Source organism: Mus musculus, chromosome 18 (genome assembly GCF_000001635.26).
Source record: "Mus musculus strain C57BL/6J chromosome 18, GRCm38.p6 C57BL/6J".
Classification (NCBI taxonomy): domain Eukaryota; kingdom Metazoa; phylum Chordata; class Mammalia; order Rodentia; family Muridae; genus Mus; species Mus musculus.
This window is the reverse complement of record NC_000084.6, coordinates 64,415,295-64,434,414: the sequence shown is the minus strand read 5'-3', so window position 1 is coordinate 64,434,414 and position 19,120 is coordinate 64,415,295. Positions and strand designations below refer to the sequence as shown.

Here is a 19,120-nt window from a genome sequence, read left to right as displayed (position 1 = left end):
AATAATTCCTTGTGACATGGTGATATCAAATCTCACTGTAATTGTTGGTTTTGAGTTCTGTGAACTCTTTAAAAGCAGAGATGATCATTTTTCTGAAATGCTATGTATTACTCTAGTCACTTGTTTTCTATATTTTATGATGCTTTGACGTATTGGGGCCTTGTGGAAGAATAGCCTCTGCCAGGCTTAGCACATACTAGAGATGCCAAGCAATTTATCTGCAAGAAAGCCTTTGATATGAAAACCAGCTGACTTCAAGTTTCTACCCTCATCCACCGCCCTTTCATCAAGTTCAGGAGGTTCTGACACATCCTCCAGCCCCAAACCACCTAGGAAGGAAGATGGCGCTAGGTAACTAGACCACTCCGTTAAGCTAGAGTCCACCAAAGTTCTTCAAACTATCTATTCCTAAACGGGCTGCTCAGGACAGCACTGCCTCTGTATGGATCCCTCCACGTGAGTCCCCACAGCAAAGGCTTCTGCTTTGCCTTTTTCTTCCTTTTCCTACCCCAGAATCACCCTGCTACTTCCTGGTGTGGCTCTGTGGGGCTCCTTCTCAAGAGAACTATAAACAGTAAATTAGCACGTGCATGTATGCATGCATGCATGCACACACACCTCTTCCTTCTTTCCTTCCTTCCTTCCTTCCTTCCTTCCTTCCTTCTCTCTCTCTCTCTCTCTCTCTCTCTCTCTCTCTCTCTCTCTCTTTCTCTCTTCCTTCCTCCCTTCCTCCCTTCTTTTCTTTCTATTTTGACATGGTTTTATGGATGTCAGGCTGACCTTGGATTTTCTATATAGCCAAGAATGACCTTGAACTTTTTCTGACCCTCCGGCTTCTACCTGGACATACATGACCTTTTTTTTTTTTTTTTTTTTTTTAATCTCTCTTTCCGTGAATGCAAACAAAATTCCCAGTTTATTTAAAAACAAAAAACAAAAACAAAAATAAAAAACCAACACTGGGTACAGAACCTACCATATAGAAGGTAAGTGATAAATATTAATGGCAGAGATGAAAGAAGGATTGGATGTGTGGGTGGATGGATGGATGGATAGATGTGAGGATGGATGGATGGACAAATCTTTGAGAATTTAGTAGGAAAAGGGTGTGGTGTCATATACTTGACCCAACCCTAGGTGTTGTATGTCTGTACCTCATCCTGCACTTCTTCCTCTGTTATCAAAAAAGAACCATAATTCCAGCAGGATAATAGAAAGGGGAACAGTATGAGTCCCTGAAAAATAACAATCAGATTGAAGACTCAAAACAGAAGAAAAAGCGTGAGTCTGACATCCCTGCTTTCCTGAAAGCCCTCCATAGTGTTTGTAAATAGAGATGATGAATGGGCATGCCCTGACATTTCTGTCGCCATGCCAGGACTTCCCCCTCTTCTTCTCTACACATTTACACCGTCTCTCCAGTGTAGAAAGGCTGAGCAACAAAGAACTGTCCCTTCTAGTCAAAACTAGGGGAAACTGACAGACTCAATACTGTTCATTAGACCTGCAGATGAATTATGGGACGTGAAGGTAAACCGAGCTTGGCACGCACATAATGAACCCAGGATCTCAAGTGATGGATGGATAGATGGAGGTGAACATTAATCTACTCTCGCTGGCTCAATGATGTCATTCTTAACCAACGGGCAAACTTCACCCAGAAAGTCAGTCTGGAGACAGAGCAGCAACACTGGGGAGTAAGGTTGCTGAGGGAAGAATGTGGGGGTGGAGTCCAGAATCCTGACAGCCAGTGGTGTTATGAGTTCATTTAAATGCTCCGTTTAGCTCTTTCTTGAATTAAAACAAGACAGGGCTAAGACTTTAATCAATCCAGTTCAGCTGCCGCACTCAGGCACGGGCAGGGAATAGAATGAAGGTCACAAGAGAAGTCCAGGAGAGAGAGGTTGACAGTCTGTGTAGATGAATGGGGTTCTGCCAAATGGCCTTGGAGATGAAAAGGAGGCTGGAGCTGGAGTTCATTTAGAACTGCAGTGGCCATCTGTCTATGGCTGGTCCCAGATTCCCGATCCCTGTGTTTCCTGGGGGTTGGGAGGAAAGTGAGATGCATGAGATGTGTGTTCACCTGCCAGGGTGCAGAAACAGGGAAGAGGCTGTCGCAAAGGAAAGCCTCCTGTACGTTCATCAGTTAGAGACTTATTTGGGGGTAGTTCATGACCGGCGTCTACAAAGAGTTCATTTAAGATAAGTGTAAATGTCGCTTTTCATAATAGGTCCTTTGGCCTCAAGTCTTGAGCTACAGGCATGGGTAGGATTTAAGCCTAGCTCACATCCCAGTAGACTTAAGCCGAGGTGAGGGAACAGACATGGGAGAAGGTTTTATAGGCATGGATCCTAATCCAGAGAGCACCCACTGGGGTGCCCAGAGGTCTCATGGATGGTGATAGGTCAGAAACGGTCTACTGAGGAGAAAGGCATGCCTAAGAACAGAAGTGGGCTACAGAGCTGATGTAAGCCCAAGAAGATCAGGAGTCTCGCTTTTTTATCTACCTAACACCACTTTCTGGTGTCTGGAGACCCGGGGATTGTTTGCCCATCCTGTGTTTTGTTATATGTAGCTTATAACTGGGGTGTAAGGGGTATTTCAGCCTTTCTCTAGCATGGTAGCCTTGCTTCTCCCCTACCCCATATACTACAATTCTGGCCCCCCAAAAGTGCAGGGGTCCAGAGATCAGCTTCTCCCCTGAGATGTCCTCTGCATCCTATAGATAACCTCCATGGGGTCTGGAGAAGGTAACTGTGTACCGTGTGCTATGTGCTCAGAGGTCAGCAGAGAAAAGGGAGCTATGAAACAACACAGAGACCTGGGGACATATAAGGTATGTCCCTGGGAAACCAGTTCTGACACTCTCCCTAAATGGACACCCTATGCTCATTGCCTTGGCTCCTCAGAGTCCTGTGGGCCTTAGACAAAAAAGCTCGCTCACAGAAAGATCAGCATTAGAAATGGCTGCCTCCGTCCTTTCTACCCAGACGGCCTGCTCCCTGCTCCCTTCCTCCCTGGCTTCTCTCTCCTTCTCAAAGATGCTGTCATACTCACCCCCTAACAGATCTTATGTACCAAGCCACCATATAGATCTTATAGAAGGCCATTCTCCAGGCCTTTGTGCTTGGCATTCTCACTTCCTGAAGTGCTCTGTGCTGAATTATGTTCCTGGCTCCCTTCCCCACATCACTTCTCAGCATCCAGAGAAGCCTGACCTTATCTTATTTAAAGAAACACTGCCATCCTTCATTTGCCCTCTTTAATCCTTCATTTGCCCTGTTTAATTTGTCTTCTGAGCACTTTGCCACCACTGATGGTGTGTATGTCTATATGAATGTGTGTGTGTGCTAATACAATGTAAATGTGTTATAAATAAATATACTAGTTAGGTAATAATGGTAATTATTCTGCATATATTTGTCTAAATATACTTTCTGCCCCTCAAAACCCAGTGTTCTGATTCCGCGTTGGTTGGTTTTATAGGTCTGGGGCATCCAAGAGGCCTTAAGTTGCAGTGACGGCCAAACACAGGAAAAGGTTTTATAGGCAAGAACCTGGGTCCAAAGAATACCCACTGGGATTCAGAGAGCTGACTGCACATGTGTGCGCATGCGTCCCATCACGATGCTACCCCAAAGGAGCCCCACCTAGGTCTTTTCTAACTACTGCTGTATCCATAGTGCTCAGCACATAGTACTGCCTTAGAACCTTCTGAAGATAGACAGACACCCCCAGCCCTTTTAGGGTCAGGTGAGAGGGTAGGGAACCCGGCTTCTGTCTGCCCTCCTCGGCTCCTATTGCATCCCTGCTTTAGCGCCCTTTATTTTCTTCTCTGATTCTCCTTTGCCTCCGTCCAGAGCAACTTTATCTAGCCTGAGGCAGAGTGGACTGACTCAGACCGATCACGATCCCGTATTCTTCCAAATCTATTATTAATGCCTAAGCCTTTCGCCCTGAGTCCTTCAGCCCTGAGGCTTCTTATGCTCAAATGCCAGGCTATGAAGCAGCAGGACCGACGTCTCCTCTTAACTCTGTGGTCTCTGCTGGGTTTCCAGACCCTGTTTGTAATGTAGAAGGGAAAGCTCGATTCCTTTTTATTGCGTTTTGCGATGTCATCACTTCCTTAAAGCAGGAAGTATGAATATCCCCGCGGGGCGCGGCTGCCTAAGGGTGAATGGGGGGAGGGGTTGGTGGGTCAAAACTACTATCTAGTGAAGGAACTCTCACCAAGCACTGCACTAGGAATGCCCTTAGTGAAATCTCTTTAAAAGCATTTCTAATGGGTGCCGCAGCATTAACAAGTTAAAAAGAACGGAACTCAGTGTTGCTGGGGCTGGAGGCCCTGTAGACACTGCTGAGGTCATAGTCATAGGCTCAGTGTTCCTAGAGAGCAGTCAGCCCACAGGGAAACAAGAGCTATGAAATAGTCCATTCCCCCCGCCCCCATAATACTTTGGTAATCTCCCCCTGGTAATTTTCCATGGGGAATATGCTCTGTGCGTACAAGCCAGAGGAGCAAATGAAAACATGCAACTAGCTCAGTGATAATTATGGAACTATTTAGAAACAACAAGACCATTCAAGACAGGAGACTTGTTATTAAACAGAGAATGATCTGATGGGATGGTAGTTAAAGCTTTGGTCTCCATGGAATGTAACTGGTTCAACAGCCTCGGACGTTGGTGGCATCATCGGATGGCTATTCCTTGCCCACATCACAAGCCAATGTGGCTCCTGAGGGAAAGGGATTTATTCCCCCACCCCACCCCCCCTGTCACTCAGGGATCCATGCTACTGCATACGGAGGCTCCATCCTCCATCATCCTCCAGATCCAAACGGCTTCCCCTTCTGCATCTGGCTGTGAACGAGGAAAAAGAGGGAGGACAGGGAGATTGCAAAGACATTTTTCCGGAACCAGAACTGCAGATCTGGGGACATTGATACTTCCATCTACATTGTCAGAGCAAGAAGCCAGTCACTGGTCACACCTGACTGCAAAGGAGCCTGGGACGTTCATTTCAGTCTAGGTTTAGGTTGAAGAGTATAGCAGTGATAGATTGACATATCACTAACATGATATACATGTTGGTTATGTCAACACACGGGGATTTAAATATTAAATACATTAAGCAGAAGGGCAGAACAGAGAGCACTAATTGGGGTTATTAACTAATAACCCTGTAATCATTTCTCTCTCTCTCTCTCTCTCTCCATATATATGAATTCAGAAGGGATTTTAGATTAATTCAGACTTTGTAATTATATATATGAATATGAATATATATATGAATTCAGGAGGGATTTTAGATTAATTCAGACTTTGTAATTATTCAGGTTATTCTCCTGTGAGAAGAAAATGTGTGATGGGGGTGGGGGTGGGGGAAGCAGTTGTAAAATCATAGAGGCTAAATTCCATGTTAATTTACCATTTCGAGTTTTTTTTTTTTCATTAACAGTATGAATGCTTATTTGTGACCCAGTGGATGAACCTGAAGGATGTTATGCTACATGAAATAAATCAGACGACTTACATACAATCATACAATAAATACTGTCTGATTCCATTGTTATGTAATGTCTGTGAACAACAGACTCTCAGTAGCAGAGCAGAGCAGTGGCTGTAGGGGCCGGGGTAGGCTGGGAGGAACTGAGAGATGTTAGCTGAAAAAGTTCATAATTCTCAGCTCTAAAATTAATAAGTCCTGCTTCCTATCCGGGCCGCCATCGGAGAGCAGCAGCCATGTCCCTGCGCTACCCCATGGCCGTGGGCCTCAACAAGGGTCACAAGGTGCCAGAGAACGTCAACAAGCATAGCCAGCGGCACCGCGGGCGCCTCACAAGCACACCAAATTCATGCGGGACAGGATCCGGGAGGCGCGCCGTGGCTTCGCGCCCTACAAAGAGCCATGGAGTTGCTCAAAGTGTCCACGGACAAGCGTGCACTCAAGTTCATCAAGAAGAGGGTGGGCGTGCACATCCGCGCCTAGAGAAAGCGGGAGGAGCTGAGCAACGTGCTGGCAGCCGTGAGGAAGGCGGCCGGCCGCTAAGAAGGATTGAGGAACCCTCCACCAATGAAAGAGCATTCCTACACACACACACAAAGAATAAGTCTTGGGATTCTAGGATGGTACTGATAGATAAGTCAATTATTTTGATTGTGGTAATCATGCAATGTATGAATAGATGTTACCTTATACACATTCAATATAGTAATCTTTACTGTCAATGAAATCTATTTTTAAGATTGATTGATTGATTGATTGGGTGTGTCATCTGGGTGAGGGATATGCTGCGGCATGTTTGTGGAGGTCAGAGGTCAACTCTTGAGAGCCACTTCTCTTCTGGAACCTGGGATCAAATCCAGGTTATCAGACCTGCCCACACAGGCCTCTATTTGCTGAGCCATCTATCTAGACCTATCAATTAAACATTTTAAATTAAAAAAAAAAAATTAGAGTAAAATACGATGTTAATGTGAAAAAAAAAACAGATTTTTTCCCCTGGAACTCTTTCTTATTATAAAATAATGCCTCTTGTGGAAAAATTAGAAATAAAAGCATATTACTATTTAACTCGTTGATGTTCACTCACTTTGCCAGTGTTTCCCCTAAGTATATGCTCACACATTTGAGATCTTATACGTTTTGCAGTCTGCATGTTTCATTCAACGCTGTCCTTAGAGGTGTTTCTCCCTGCCACTAGAGCTACTTTACGTCTTTATGATAGTCTGTGTTAGTGATCCAGCTCAGTTCAAACCACTGTCTTGGCCAACCTTGTCTCCATATTGTGCTGGTCTAACCTGTTCTCTGAGATTTCATACAAACATCTCCAACTGCCTTTCTGGTTGTCTTTTAGGATAAAGACCTTAATAAAGCATGGGCACACCAGGCGGCAGGGGCCTTCCCAAGGCTGCGCAGTACAGCGAGCCTACTGCAGGAACGGCGGCAGGATCTAGGCTCGTCTTGTGCATCCCTCTCTCTCTTCACCGCCAGTGGTGTCTACTGCTGTCGATATTTCTCTATTCCTTTTTTACTCACTTGATAAGCAGGGAGCGGTATCTGGTGGCTTTACATTTAATTTCCCTGATTATTTCTGGTGACGTATAGGCTTCCTCCCTACATGTTCTTGTCACACACGCATATTTTCTGTTTTGTAAATTATCCATTCATGGCCCTAACCCAATTTTTTTTTCTATTTCTGTCATGTATTGATTTGCAGAGATGCCTCATATAGTAAGAATATCAACCTTCCGCCTGTCAGGTGTGTGGCTAAGATCTTTTTCAGTCTATTGTTTGCTTTTTTTTTTTTTAACCTCTAGACATTTGAAACCTTTGTGTGATCTGTTAGTCTACTCAGTGCCTACCTATGTTATTTTATGCTTTTAATGCATGGATCTGATAGATATGTAGCTGCATTTTGTGGTAGTTTTCTCCTTTTCAGAGGTGTTATAATTTTTGATATGCTTGGGGTTGATTTCATCTTAGGACACGAGGTGAGGACTTGGGTGTTTTCCCACCTCCAGGAGATGCACAAGTCTCTCCTCCCCACTGACAGACAAAGCGTCCATCACGACCGATGGATGCTTACCGATGCAGAATTTAGAATCTAAAAGATGGACATAACCACCTCGTGCTGACTACCTCGAGTTCTCCCTGAAATAGAATGTGATAGGCTCCACATCTGCGTGAAGCTTTGCCTGGGACACCCAACAAGAGCGGTGGTGGCTACGGAGAAGTCAGAGAGAATGAATGTCATGGTGGTTATCCCTTTGAGAAAATACCAGTTAGACGCACTCAGTGCTGATCACCTCGGTTCTGAACTAATGGGGGTGTTGCAAGTCTTTCTGTTTACCTTGTCCCATTTAATAATTGTGGCTCTGCTCACACTCACGTCACGGGCTGCCCCTCCCCCAGGTCTTAGAAACATGGGGAAGAAATTGGTTTCTTTTTTCCAGGATTTGGTGTATGTGTAGGTTAAATGCCAACAAGAACAATAAACAGGGATCAACTTGGGACATTGTCTAGAAGTTTCAGTCCCTGCCTACAGGCCTGGCCTCCCCGTCTCCTGATGGGAAACAGCACCGGTGCTACCATGGAGGAACTGGACGGTGGTTTTCCGAGGTCCCGCTTCGAGGGTAGCTCACAGGAGGAAGAGTGTCTCATGAGGAACCCCCAAGGCCCACGGTGGCGAACAGCGAAGAGCCAGGGTGACTCAAGAGCTCCAGGCAAGGGGAAAGCAAAGAGAAAATGATGAATTTGAGTGGAGTTTCTGGGAGAGAGGATGGCTTAGAAAGGAAGCTGAAGACATGTTCGGAGTACGCAGGTTCAGATTAACAGCCAAGATGGCCGGAGACCAAGGCTTTCGATCTCTTTTAGGACCTGGACAGAATGCTTCCACGGCAAGCTCAAGACTCATGGGGAGTACATAACTGACCCATGCATTTGCCGGTCCTTGGCAATCTACTTCTAGGGAGCCAAAATTCATGGATAGAAATGGGCTTGAGGTGAGAAAGCAGAGATGGGCAGGGGTCACTGTGGGCATCCCGATAGACACTCTGGCTGCACTGTATTTCCTTAAACAGACATGAGCTATCGTGTCTCTGACTAACTTTGATCTGCTACCTATCTGGGATTTTGTTTTACCTGAATGGTAGCATACCTTCTTTCTCTTTGCCCATGGCTCTGGCTGTGTCTGCAGACGTAATGTAAATCCTTGTGTTCTTGTGTGCACTGTCTTCCTATTGTCCTGGCTCCCCCCCCCCGCCCCCTTCTATTTTTAAAACAAAACGGTCATATCATTCAGTATTCAGAAGGCTATGTGTTTAGACAGGGGATTATTAAGTTGGCTCCCCCCCCCACCCCAGTGGTGAAAGGGCTAAGACCCATTCCATACAACCCTGAGTGTTTTTTTTTCCCTGTCATCTTTAAGGATGATGCTCAATGTGTGAATATGGCCCACAATTGAGGCTAATTATGACTCTCCAGCGATCATGCTGTGTTTTGAGGAAGTCTTAAACGAGCACTTAAGCTGTAATGCCTCTGAGCACACCGCTGTGGGTCTGACAGAGCTCCAATTCCCGAGCCAGGACTAGCCCCCTCCCACGATGCTCCCACAAGCACTTTTATCACCAAGTTATTAGACCATTATGGTCAGCAATTGTCTTTTGCCGCCTTTGATTCCCCACCCCCCCTGTTGTCACACATGAGGAAAGTGATGTGTAATGTGATCCAAAATGCCCTTGTTTGTTTTAATCCACCATTTTAATATATTACGGCTTCCTGCCTCTCTCCTCTGGCTGGACCCTAGGGCCCTCGAAGATAGCTTGAGCCTTGAGTGTGCTGGGCACTTTGGGGCTTTAGTGCAATGCAGGAGCATGTGCATTCTTGGCAGGTGGCAACACAGACCCAGGAGTGACTCCAGAGGCCGTGGTAGTCTGGAGTAACAGAGTAGCCTAGGGACTGAGCACGTGGATACGGTCTTCCAAGAACTCCTTCCAAGTCCCGGGTTGCAGGAAGCACTTGTACGGGATTGGAGTCCAACCCCATCTTCTGTTGCTATAACTGAACACCACAGATGAGGTATCTTATAAAGAAGGCTGAACCGCCTAATGTGTAGGGGCTGCACGGGATGAGACCTTCTTATTGGTTTAGTCTCTTAGAGTTTCAGAGTGAGACAGGCAGAGTGTGAAAGAGTGAGCTTGTGTTTAACAAAGATACACCCCAGAATCAGCTAGAGAGAGAGATGGCTCAGTAGAGCTCTTCTAGAGGACCAGAGTTTGATTCCCAGCACCCACATGGCAACTCACTATCACCGGTAACTCCAATTCAGGGGCTCCCATTCTTCCTCTGACCCCGATAGGCACCAGACACCCACGTGGTGCACAGACATACATGCAAGCAAAACACTCGTACACATAAAACAACAACAAAACCGTTAGTCACTCTTTAAAAGTTCTTAGTGACTCCACCCTTTAATTTATCATGATGGAGATTAATTTTTAAATCTGTACTTGCGTGTTTGTGTGTGTGTGTGTGTATGTTTGTGTGTGATGTTCCAACTGGTAGAACACATGTTATAAACAGAAATGGGGAGAGCCAACTCTACTGTAACTTTCGTTGTTTTTGTTTTAGGATTTAGTTCTTGCCTCGTACACCATGTATTCCAGGGAGGGAATTGAACTAGGATCTTCAGGCTTGGTAGCAGGGTCCTCAACTGTTGACCTATCCATCTTCCTGAGCTTATTTTATGAGAGAAGAGACTGTGTGTCAATATGATGGAATCAAAATAAAATAAGTTGCGTGTATATATAATGTAAAAGTTATAAAGGTATGTATTTTGCCTGAAAGGATAGTGACAACTACTCAAAAAAAAATAAAAGAGAGAAGAAGAAGAAGGAGAAGGAGGAGGAGGAGGAGGAGGAGGAGGAGGAGGAGGAGGAGGAGGAGGAGGAGGAGGAGAAGAAGAAGAAGAAGAAGAAGAAGAAGAAGAAGAAGAAGAAGAAGAAGAATTAATACAATTAGCAAAGCCTAGAACAGACAGAGGTAGTTGCAAAAGTAAGTAATTAAATTTTGTTGGTGAGTCTAGCAGTTACTTGATGCTATTTACTGATCACAGGCCGAGGAATTGGGATATCAACATATTGTTCATAATTATGGTGGTAACCTAGCATAGTGATGTATGCTAGTTATCTGAGGCAGGGGGGCCCACACTAAAGGCCAGACCCAATCTAAGCCAAAGAATTATGGTGGTGACTTCACAGAATAATTAAAATCTGAAAATTATGAGGACATCCTCTGATGTGTGGGACTAGGTAGGGGCAGCTCATTTAACCACAGCCTGCGCCGCTTGAATTCTTTAGCTTTGTGCTTATTTCACGTTACATATAAATTTTTGGAAATATATTTGTGAAAATTTGGTGTTGACAATAGGTCTAAAGAAAGGGCCAATTAAAGAATGGTTCTTTGCTGCTGGTGACATCTGCTAGCCTGAGTCTTTAGCTAATGATGTATCTACTTGTCCTTTGGGGAATCTCTTCTCTGCGGCTGAGTTCCTGTTCTTCGCATGACACAATCCATCATTCTAAATCAGCATGTGCACTTAACAGTGCTATTTAAGCCTTAATAAATATTGTATCAACATTCACAGGGGACGATATGGAGAGAAACAGGAGCTTATATAAGAGAGTGACTCCTCTTGTTAGGGCGTGTGTGTATGTGCGTATGTGTGAGCGTAATTTGAGAATTTGTGTGTGTGGGGGGCACACATATGTATGTCAAAGAAATGGATGCCAAGAGGAAGCAAATTTTCATTGCTATATTTAAAATCTTGGTGGAGAAACTCACAGTACCTTTCTTCATCTCCTCAGGAGTAGGAAAAGAAGGTAGGGCTTCTCCAGGCTGCTCGGGGCTTGGACCTCTAGCCCTACAGCTTTGTTTCAGTCCGTCAGTTTCTCATTTGATGTGTGACCTCTCTAATCTCAAAAGCATGTTACACTCTAGAGTTCCCTAAAAGACTGAGTACCCTATTGCTAATAATCTTATTTTTAATCATAAATATAGACTTTAGTAAAGTTGTGTGTCTTAATTTTTACCAATGGTATATTGCAAAAAAGAAACCTTATACTAAATTGTAAATGTCAGTGTTTTATAGCACATTATCAATGTTCCCTTTTGCACACTTAAAATATTCTCAAATATTTTTAACAATACTTAAAATGGATAGTATCCCAATTCTATTATTTTTAGCTTTGTTTTGTTTACAATAAATTCTGAGAACAGATATTGAATTAAATCTAAATGAAAGAAAAAAAAAAAGCATGTTACAGAGAGGATCTAGGGTCTAGGTGCTCCTCAGAGCGTCCCCTCGAGAAGCGAAGCTCTTGTCCCTGACACCTGGTGCTGCTGGTGGGTCGGACCTGACCCAGGTGTTTCCAGCTTCTTGACCTCTTATCCACACAGACATGTGAACCATCAAGGTAATGTTATTTAGAGCAATGTGACAGTAGCATACACTGCCAAGGGTGACAGTGAGCCACATGAGTGAGAGCACTCAAAGGTCCCCAGAATGTAGCCTGGGCTCTTTTTACCGGACCAAAAGGAAGAAGGATTGCTTACTATGGAGCATAGATTCAGTGGCTCTCTTGCTGGTCTGATTAGGTTAAACTTTTTTTTGTATAGGATTTATGAGAATTGGCTTGTGTACATCTAGTCACCAGCAGAGTGTTGGTAAGAGCCCTGGAGACCGAAGGTCAGAGACCTTGGAACTCTGCTGTCTAAAGCCTGGAGAAGGATATCCAAGCTCCAGGAGAGACAGCAATCTCCCTTTTCTTGGCCCTTTGTTCTTCCCAGACCTCTAGCTAATTAGACAGTTCCCACCCACACCGAGGGTGGATCGTCCCCAGTGAGTCCATTGATTCAAATGCTGAGCTCTCCAAGAAACACCCTCACAAACATGTCTAGAAATAGCACTATACAAGCTACGGGCATAGCTTTGATCCAGTCATGTTGATATATAAATCTGTATTCTTCTACTTTTCCTTTCTTTTTTAATTTAAATAGTATTTTTGGTTTTGAGACTGTATCATTCCCCACTTCCCTTTCCTCCCATGTACACCCTCTCTTGTTCTCTCTCAAACTCACGGTCTCTTTTTTCATATAGCCATTTATCTTACTGTGCATTTCCTTTCTTACAATACATTTGTTTTTAATCATTCACATGCCCAGGTATGCATAGACATAAAGGAATAAATAGGAGATTCTCCCTAAAAGGTTACCGGAGGACACGCTTTTGCCTTCCTGAACTTACATCTTAAACCAGATCAGGGCAGATTGTTCTCGCTCTTCTTCATACCTGGATACACTGGGAAGAGACCTGAATAGCATCGGTTTCAATGTGAATGACACCAAAGGTTGGGAAACATGTAGTTGTTCAGAGATGAGAGTACCCGTAGGCCAATACACACAGGAGTCTGAGGGATTCGGAGGTTGCTGGATGTATTGTGTGGAGAGGGGTGTGTAGGCATAGTAGGTGTTAGTGAAGACACTAGGCTGTAAAGTGCATTATCACCAGAGGTGAGTATGTGCATAACCCAAACCAGATGCATATCCCAGAGGACTAAGCTGTCTCTCCTATGCTTGCTCCACTACTGGCATCAGGATTTGCCTTGGGTATGGGAAAATGTGCTCCAGTGGCAGCCAGTTCTCCACAGCAGTGCAGGGCCCATTTCTCCACATCAAGCTCTTGCCTTCTGCAAGACTTTGTTCAAACATGTGTGTACAGGTATGCACATACAGGCATGCAGGCACATGCGCACACATTATAGTAGACATGCTAATAGAGCGTGAACACACAGTGGGAGAAGATGAGTTGTTAAGGAGACATCTGAGCATCTCTTTAAAAGACAGACAGTTTGATTTTGTGCCTCAGCTTCTCTTCTCCCTTTGTCTTCAAGCCTACTTTAGTTGGTTCCTGTTATCGTCCTTTTTTTCTACTTTTTGATTTTAAAGTCTACATTCTTTTCAATTCATGAGAGGTTTCTCTAGATATCAACCACACACCTTTGAGTCATCAAAGTCTAATGCTGATTCCTGGGTCCTGGGAATCTTGGCTGTCTCTTTGGTTCTGTGTAGGTCATTGCATTTGAACAACTGCTTATATAAATATATATGAATTCACATGGTATTATCATGTTTGCTTTGCTTCTGCTCTATTCCTTGGAAATGCTAGTATTTTGGGTAAACAATCTTAAGGCAAATTCAGGGCTTAACCTCTTCTCTTTTGAACAGATAGATGACCATTTGAGGACCGGTTTACTTCCAACTCTCCGACTGACTGTGGTATACTGCTTAGCTTTTCATTGATTGGTGGGTTTCCACTTTTCTGTCTTTTGTTCTCCCAACATTGGAAAGATTTCCAGAAGCACAGAGCAGCAACCTAACAGTCTCTTCTACATTAGCAAATGTTCCAGGGCAGAAGCTGTAGCGAACGACATGCTTCCCGCTGCTGTGTTTAGGTAGTTGTTCTTCACCACCTTATTGGGTCTTTGATGCTTTTAATATGCTGTTCTTATGTTTCATCCATGTGCCTTGCTGCTTTCTAAGGAAGGATTCATCTGAACTGATTGCTTCACCTTTACTGGTAGACCTGACTTAGTGAGTGGGTTCTAAAGGCTGTTCCAGGCAGTGGGCAAATGGGGAATGTGGTGGTTAATCTGCATTGTTAACTTAGACTAAAAAAAATTGCCTAGAAAATTATTAAGGCAGATGGAGGCAGATACAATTAGATCATAAGAGTGCTAACATAGAGAATGGTTTAATTCATTAATTCACTAATGGATTTTAAATTTGAATAGGCTACTGGGATGCTGTGGAACTGTGAAAGGTGGAGCCTAGTTGGGAAAAGTTGATCTGTCATTAGAGGCTCTTTGTCTTCCCTGAATCCTGTCCACCGTGAATTAAACAGCCTCCTCCTCTCCACATGTTCCTACCATCGTGATGTTCAGTCTCAGGCTGGGCTGGAACAATGCTGCTGACCATCATGGGCAAAGCCCTGCAACTATGGGCTCCAAGAAACCCTTCCTCCCTTAGGTTGTTTCCATCGGTGTTTTGTTGTGGTGACAAGCAAAGCAGTGAACACGATGAACAAGTCCATCGACTCGAGAAGGTTCATGGAGGTGTCTGGAGGACTGAGGGTGCTGTGCTCAGCTCAACACTCAGTTTAGCATGCACAAGGCTGTGGGTTCAGTTTCCCAACACTACAAAAGCATTAAAGAACAGGGAAGGCCAGATGGGAGGTTAAAGGGCTAGCCTCTCTCCCTGCATCAGGAACTCTTGATCTCTAGATTTCACAAAGAGAACTGACTTCCTAAAACCATCCCCTGACCTCTGCATGCACATCAGAGCATGTGAACCTGCACACACACGTACACTCACAAACATGCAGACACACATGCATGTGCACACACACATACAATATTAATCATAAAATTTTAAAATAAATGACATAATCTGTAAAATATATAATAGAAATGATAAATTGAAAATTATACAACCATCATACCCAGTCACTATTGCATATGCCAGAAAGATTTTGCTGACAGGACCCTGATATAGCAGCTGTCTCTTGTGAGGCTATGCCAGTGCCTGGCAAATACAGAAGTGGATGCTCACAGTCATCTATAGGATGGAGCACAGTGGCCCCAATGGAGGAGCTAGAGAAAGTACCCAAGGAGCTAAAGGGGTCTGCAACCCTATAGGAGGAACAACAATATGAACTAACTAGTACCCCCCAGAGCTGTGTCTCTAGTTGCATATGTAGCAGAGGATGGCCTAGTTGGCCATCACTGAGAGGAGAGGCCCTTGGTCTTGCGAAGATCATATGCCACAGTACAGGGGAATGCCAGGCAGGACCAGGAAGCAGGAGTGGGTGGGTTGGGGAGCAGGGCAGCAGGGAGGATATAGGGGGCTTTGGGGATAGCATTTGAAATGTAAATGAAGAAAATATCTAATAAAAAATAAGTTAAAAAAGAAAATTATAAAAAATAAATAAAAATTTAAATTAACACATAAAACAACAAAAATAAATCACCATAAGAATATTTGGGGGAAACGGTGCCTTGAACACCAGGCTTAAGATGAAATAAAACAAACAAACAAAAAACCAAAAAGTACAAAAAAAAATATGGAAAGCAGGAAATGGTCACTGTTAAGAGCTTCCGGTAGTAGTTTACAGCCTTGTGACTCAATTGTAAAACTGTCTTAGGCAAGAGGAGAGAAGATGAGAAGAAAGCGAGGCCTGTTGGGAGACTACTTCCTAGTGTTTGCTCATAAGCAAGGGAAAGAAATGGGGGCAGTGAGGAGAGGCAGAAAATATCTTAGAGGCAGAGACAAGAATACTTACTTACTGGCTTCCAGAAAATTCCATGCTGAGTGTCAGAGGTGAGTGTGAGGTTGCTGTTGAGTCCTGACACCTATGTAAGAACAACAGGGTACATTTATAGAATTCCCTATAATCAAATCACTCTGGAAGCTTGAATAGGCAGGGAAATTAGCTCACTCTAGCTCTAGGGCTGTAAAAATGAACGTGGCCACAGAGGAGGGAGAGAGCAAGGGCACCCACTCTCTTGGGAGAGTGTAGGGGTTTCTGTCATCGTGACAAAGATTTTTTTTCCTCCTTTTTAATTTGGAAGTAGAATTTTTTCCCCCCTTGGGTAGTGAAGCCTGAGAAAAGTGAATTTAGTGTTCTGTGATGGAAGTAATTTCCAAGCTCAGATAGGAAAAAGCAAAAAATCAATCGGAAAGTTAGTTGTCATGAACTGGGGCTTAGAACTGGGGCTGACTCCCCTTGACCTTAGAAAGAATTACCCTGATCGAATTCCCAGCTTTCCTTGCGTTCGCTCCTCTCAAATCTAGGTCCTTAGAGATGTCATTCAGCAAAATAATTTTAGATGATACCTACAGTGCTCTTCAGGGCTGTTTGGACTGGGTGACAAGAGCTGCGAGCAGTGTGACATCACCTGTAGCCAATAATTCACAATAGGAGGAAATCTGTGTTGGGAGCTCTCTTGGAAAAGTCTTTCTAATGACTGCAGCCCATTGGGACTTTGGAAAGGTTTAGCAGAGATCCTTGGGGCCATCTGTAAGATGGGGGATAGCAATAGCTTCTCCCTTGTAGGTTTTTGGTAATAATTAAACTCTGGTTAAAGCCTTTTGGGTAGAGCCTGACACATAGTAAATTCTCCATACATACTGGCTCTTATTTTCCATTACATGTCTTTAGCATTATCCAACCTTTTATTTATTCAACAAGTAGCTTTTTAAGTGTTAACCATATATTAGAAGACATGTTAGTTTCTGGAGGCTAAAAAGGAGTACAAAATAGCACTTGCTTCTAAGGAGCTCCCAGTGGAGGAAGGAAGTTAGTGAGCAGAATTCAGGCAGGAAGAATGGGCATGCAGGAGACTTCTAGTCCAGTGAATCATGAAGGATTTCTCAACCTAAGAAGTTCCAGAAACAAGAAAGGCTATATCTGAAGGGCAATAGGCAGAAGACTAGGCATAGCCCATAAGTGCTTCTTCCACTCTGGTTGGCTGTAGGATGGGAGGTTGGTGAGAAGTGAGGCTGGGGCGTTAAGCAGATCCTTGATGAAGGAAAGCCTGGTGTGACATGATAGACTTCAGGCTTGATCCTAAAAACACTGGCGAACCACTGACCTCGTCAGGTAAAGAAACGACAGGATCCCTTTCTTCTCTCCCTGTCCTTCCTCCGCCCACTTCAAAATTTGCAGCTGTAGAGGCCATAACACGCAGAGTAAGTAATGTCAACTTTCAATTTCACCTTCAATGGAAGCCAGTAGCTTCCTCCTCACACAAGCCATCATCTCTTTGGACCTTAAGATGTCAACTCAGGCTGCAGAGAAGGCACAGTGGTTATGAGCAGTGACTACTCTTGCAGAGGTTCTGAGTTCAATTCCCAGTAACCACATGGTAGCTCACAACTGTCTTTAATGGGACCTGATGCCCTCTTCTGGTGTGTCTGAAGACAGCTAGAGTGTTCTCATATGCATAAATAAATAATTCTTTAAAAATATGTCAACTCACCTGTGTTGTGCTAGAAAGCTCAGTTGAGATCCCTTTAAAGACTCTGTAGTGAAACATCCAGAGAGATGGCTCAGCAGTTAGAACACTAGCTGCCCTATTATGAGAACTGGAATTCAGATCTCAGCGCCCATGTTGGGCAGCTCACAAACACCTGTAACTCCAGGAGATCTAGTTTGTCTTCTGAGTGCTATGGGCAAACACACGTGCACAATATTGATACATATACATAAACAAAAATATAAGTAAATAAGAAATGGCTTTGTTTTAAAAATTCAAAAATGAAATGATGGATATGAAGCCTTGAGTCAGGTTGGAGATGGTGGGAGAGGACAAGAAGAAGATTGGAGACATATTAAGTAAGTGAAATTGTTATCAATCAGTAATGAGATTTAAAAAAAGAAATCAAGGATGAGTCCAGACAAGTGTGGTGATACAGTTCTGCCTCCACCATTTGGAAGTTGGAGCTGAAGGGTCAGAAGTTCAAAACTTATTATTGGATACAAGTTGAGTTTGGGGACAGCCTGACCTGTGTGAGAACCACCTTAACAAAACAAAGCAAAATTTAAAACCTGAAAATAAAACAATGAATAAAAGTACGACTCCACGTTTGTGGTTTGTGGATGAGATGATCCTGTGTCCTAGTGCTACTTATTATGAAGAAGGTAAGTGCCATGTTTGGGGAAAGGGAGACGTTGAATTTTAAGTGAGGTTTAGGAATATATAGGCATATGTATGTTTGTACATGCATACATATGTACGTATTTCTACAAATCCCAGAGGAAGTGAGGATAAATGACTTACTAATATGTGGGTAGGATCAGCCAGAAAGATCCTATGGTGAGACAGAGCATGGGAGGACCCCTATGGCTGTTCCCAGGAAGATCAGCACCCGGAAAAGACGAAGTAGCAATGATCAGAAATATAGGGAATCATGAGAAAGGACAGGTGTTTCAGAAAGGAAGGCACACTAGGGCTATTCTGAGAACAACACCTGATGCCCCTGATGGACGGCAGAGTGCTGTGAGGTAGAGGAGGGGTGAGGGGTAAGGCAGCAGTGGTGTGAGAGCAAGCTATTGCTTCAAATACCCTCATACATACAGAGAAAGCGAAATAACTACCCTACTAGGCCGATGCCAGCAGAGATCCAGGAGGAGAGGAAGAGGAGCAGACGTGTAAAACAACGGAGGAGGCAGTACTGCGTGAGAACGGAGTCATTAACACAGCCCAGGCTTACTCAATTAAAATGAAATCTTAAAAAAGAAGCAGAGCTGGGGAGAGGCGACTCACTCGGCTTGATGCTTACCTAGCAAGCATAAACCATGGATTTGACCTACAGCATCCCATAAACCAGGCATAGTGGGGCAGGCCTGTCATTTAGGTACTTGGGAGGTAGAGGCAGAAGTCCACCATCATAGTGCGTTTGAGACAATCTTGGAAGGACTACGTTAAAACCTGACAAGAGATGGGGAGGAAGACTTTACCACATAGGGTATAGTGGAGAGTGAGGTATAAAGGTCCA

General features: G+C 44.0%; 1 pseudogene; it reads left to right on the top strand.

Annotated features, from left to right (window-relative positions):
• The first annotated feature begins 5,730 nt into the window (after nt 1-5,730).
• Nucleotides 5,731-6,397, top strand: Gm36804 (annotated as a pseudogene).
• The last annotated feature ends 12,723 nt before the right edge of the window (nt 6,398-19,120 follow it).